A 5,070-nucleotide genomic window follows, 5' to 3' on the forward strand; every position below is an offset into this window, starting at 1 on the left:
GCATTTCTCAGCTTTCGGACAGTCTCTGTCGTCGACACACAACTCAGCACACAATCCAAGTACAGGGAATTTGTTTGGACACACTCCTGGCTTTGCTGTTACACAAACACACAGAGAAACCAGATCACCGAATGCTGAATGTCTGGAACCCACAGGACCCATGCATCAGTATAACATACCTTTATATGGAGCTGTACATGCATGTCCACATCCATTGCTGCAGCATTTCTCATCTTTCGGACAGTCGCTGTCATAGGAACACATCTCTGCACACACTCCTACTACTCCAGGTTTGTTTTTTGGACACACTCCTGGCTTTGGTTTCTCTGTCATGTGTTTGTAGAACAGCATATCACTGAATGCCTCTCAGCAATTAAAACATACATGTGACCCGAGCTGGCAAAATGAGTCACGAGCAAATTTTCAAAATGGTTTTATTTTCAGTCTCTATAAAAAACCCCTTCAAAATGTAGCAACCACACCTTAAACTCCCTGGTAATAACACATCAAGTCAATACAAAATCTCTATAGGAAAAAGTTTAACTTTTGCAGATAAACAATTGTTTGATTAATATTAATGAAACTGACAGTCTATATATGAAGACCTACTGTACTAAAATAAATGTTACACATCAGATGGTTTTCCACAACAGTTAACCAAACGTTAATTTAAGACAATGTTTTCGTGTGTCAGATCTGTCAGTCAGAATTATCCCGTGCATATTCCAATTTTTTGCCAGCATGGGATATTATCTATTGAGGGGTTACTGACCCATGCATCAGTAGAACATACCTTCAGATGGAGCTACACATTTACGTACACATCCATTGCTGCAGCATTTCTCAGCTTTCAGACAGTCACTGTCGTCGACACACAACTCGGCACACAATCCAAGTACAGGGAATTTGTTTGGACACACTCCTGGCTTTGCTGTTATACAGAGAAACCGGTCACTGAATGCAGCTGAATGTCTCGTTCTCTGTAATGGGGGGGGGGGGGGGGGGGGGACACCACCTGACCCATGCATCAGTATAACATACCTTTATATGGAGCTGTACATTTACGAACACATCCATTGCTGCAGCATTTCTCAGCTTTCGGACAGTCTCTGTCGTCGGCACACAACTCGGCACACAATCCGAGTACAGGGAATTTGTTTGGACACACTCCTGGATTTGCTGTTATACAAATACACAGAAAAAACAAGATCACTGAATGCTGAATTACTCACTATAGGGCCGCACCATTAATCAATTAAACTGCACGTGATTTGGCAAAGGCTGGGATTTTTATGCGCAGCTTATTAGTGAAGCAAGGCTCTGAGTAGTAAATGCTGCTCAATCTGAGCCAGAGGGCGCTCACGCAGAAGGATGATAGCATGTCATTCCAAGAAATCCCTATGGCATCATACCATCACTGTAGCTGAATAAACAGAAGATTGACACACGGATTAAACTACATACATTTACCTGACTAATAATATGGTTTTGAATTGTCCGTGGTGAAGTCAGATAAACGGATTGAGAATTTCCACAACAGGTCAGACAAAAGTCGCTGTTTGGATTTAAATTGGCAAATACTGAGACAATGATTGAATCACTGCAGTGATTGTGTTTCTAGCAGGTTATATGTTTGGCAACAGTTCTTCTAACCCTAATTGATGGAGTGTTGCTTTTCATTTCTTAAACCACCATGGAAGACACATCATGGTCATATTCCAGGATGACAAAGTCAAGACTCATCAGCTCAAACTGTGAAAGAATAGTTGAGGAGCATGAAGGATCATTTTCACACATGAATCGGCCCCTCAGAGTCCAGACCTTAAATGCATTGAGTCTTTGGGTTGTGCTGGAGGTGATTTGACAGAGTGCTGGACTCTTGCATCGTCAATACATGATCTTGACCCAAAAAGGAATGCACCTCTTGATTAAAATAAACGCTGTGTGTATAAAGTGCATCCGGAAAGTATTCACAGCACTTCACTTTTTAGAATTGAGGAAAAATAAATGAATACATTTTGGAATAAGTCTGTAACATAAAATGTGGGAAAAGTGAAGTGCTGTGAATACTACTTTCCTAATGTACTGTGTGAGATATATACACCCATCTTCATCATTGTGTTTTTTCTTGTACAACAGAAAATAAATAAAACCAATTACTACTTAGAACTATCATTCACTGGACATTTGTACTGTATATTTCACAAACTAATGTTCTGATCTTACCTGTGAATCTTTCTTCTGCGACTCTTAGACAGTGTTGGGTGTAACTAGTTACTGGAATTTGATATTTTCAAAGGAAGTAGGGATTACTCTTAATTTCTCTGTAATTTAATTAGGTACTTCTAATGTAATTGCACTAAATTACTGTGTTTAGGCTGAAGAACTATTACATATAATACAATAGTGGAAGATTTAAAGTCTAACATTAAAAATGCATGTGTTTATGTTTCCTTTGCATCCTGTAGCATTTGTAATACTTGGGTCAGTTAATAAGAATAAGTGTAGTTTTATTTTATTTTTGAATTAATTAAAAGAGCCGTTTCATCCTTGAATCACTTAACTAGTCGAGGTTGATATAGGGTTTAGAAAGTAATTAATTACTTTTTGGAGAGAGTAGTTTGTACAGTAATCTAATTACACTATTGAAGATGTAATTAGTAACTAGTAATTCATAACTTTTTTCGAGTAACTTACCCAACACTGCGCTTCCGCTACAGCATACAGAGAGACACAATAAAACCACAGTCAACGAGCAGAACAGTCGAGCCGCCATCTTCTCAACCAGAGCCGCCATCTTCTCAACCAGCGATCTCACAATGAACTCTGAGGGAAAATGCGCTGAATTAGAGGGTCAGGGGGATTTTAAAGCGAAACCGCGTTTTAAACATCCAATGAGGTGTAATCTTGAAGACCCTGATTAGCTGTTCAGGTGTGTTTGATTAGGGTATGGATTGCTGACGCGATACTGCGTTTGATTGAAATGGGCGGGAACAAACCTCACAGTCACACATCTTCTTCTTCAGTTCTAGATATTCAGTTTGATCTGTGTCTTTCTGAGCATAAACTTTACCAAACATAACTTATTTGTTTAGAAAGGTTACCAAATAATGAACCAGTAGGCTACTTTTAATAGCTGCACACTAGTTCTATATTGTATGTCTGAAAGTAGGTTTCATTTTCAGAGATCTATAAAGCACTAGAGACACAGACTTGAGTAAAAGTACAAGTTCCTTATCAAAAAAGTGACTTGAGTAGAAGTTGAAGTGCTCTTTAAGCACCACACTTAAGTAGAAGTACTAAATGCTGCCAATGTAAATACATATCAATTTTCAGTCAAGCAATGAATTAAAGCACGAGTTAATAAAATATTTTATTTACTGACAACAATAGGAAACATGAATAAATGAGTAAAAGTAAACATCACAATAAATTAATAGAAGTCAACAACACATATGATAATACTTTATTGTCAGACAAGTCTGGAATGAAACAAAGCTTTATTCAAACTTATTGTTCTAACAAACTATCACACATTTACAGCCGGTGAAGCCCACATCTGCTGCCGTCTCAACACAGCTGTGCCAATTCTGCGGCTTTATTTTGATTGACCACCGTGAACACCTTCGTCTGTCTTTTCCGTCCATCATGTCCCTCATTGCTGCTCTTCTCAACAGGAACATCGTTGATCCAGAGGATGAGGAAGACCACAATGACGGCCCCCTGAACCCCACAACCTTGAAGCAAGAGTGGTAGAACATGTGCGGTGTAGTGTTCACATGTCAAGCAGCCACGGTCCAGCATCATACAGAACCCCTTAAGATGTCTGATCTACCAAGAGAACCATGGTCAGAAGTCTCTGTGGATTTTACTGGCCTTTTTCCTTCTGGTGACTACTTGATGATCATTCCAGATACCCAGAAGTGGAGATAGTCAAGTCTACTGCAGCCACTGCCGTAATTCCCAAACTGGACAAAATATTCTCAACTTTTGGCATACCCAGAATAGTCAAAACTGATAATGGCCCACCGTTTTGCAGATTTCGGTTCCTATCTTGGTTTCAAACACAGAAAGATGGCCCCGTACTGGCCTTAAGCAAACGGAGAAGTAGAACGGTTCATAAGAACACTTAAAAAGACAGTCATGACCACCAATGCAGAAGGTAAACCATGGAAGCAGTGCCTGTATAGCTTCCTGAGAAATGACAGAGCAACACCACCCAAAAACCACCAGCAGAACTACTATTTGGTAGAAAGATCAACACCACATTACCTTCAAATCCACAGGACGAGCTAAAAACTGAACTCAGCGACACTGATCATGTTGCGAAGCAACAAATGAAAAGATAAACAGATCTTTGGAACGGAGCGAAAGAATCCAGTATCAAGGCAGGTGATGTGCTCTGCCGACAACCCTTTAAAGGAAAGTTGACGACTCCATATTAAATAAAACCCTACAAAGTAATCACGGTCAAAGGGTCAATGGTGAGGGCAAGTCGTTCAGGAAGATGCATTACAAGAAATTCCTCGTTCTTCAAAAGGTTCCCATCTCATGGTCGAGCAGAATGAAACCTCTGATAACGAAGATGACGTCGGAGGACAAGCTCCAAATTCAGACGTGTTTCAAGACAACATGCCACAAAGAACACGGCACACTACCACTGACCTAAAACACTGACCTATGAATTTTGAAGTTATACATTCTTGAAAACTCAGATGTGGATTCGGACAGCAATTAAATGACCACACGACCTTGGTGTGTGTCTAAAACAGTAGGTAATTCGGCCAAGGATTTTTTACGCAGGTGGTGGGAGACGGACGGCAATAAAATCACTGACTATGTAAATGATGACAATACCTTCCGACTAGAATGACAAAAATGACTGTCCGAATAGGGCTTCAGCCAACTCCTTCACCACTAACGGAGCGAGCTGGAAAAATCAAACTTTTCCCGAACCCCGTGGGGAGGAGGGCCACAACATCATGGCCACCAACAAAACTCAAAGATTGTTCTTGCTCCGGCTTTAACTTCTGGATATTCGGCAGCGGTGCCACAATGGAATGAATGGCT

This window comes from Gobio gobio (assembly GCF_949357685.1).
Source record: "Gobio gobio genome assembly, chromosome: 24".
In the NCBI taxonomy this organism is placed as follows: domain Eukaryota; kingdom Metazoa; phylum Chordata; class Actinopteri; order Cypriniformes; family Gobionidae; genus Gobio; species Gobio gobio.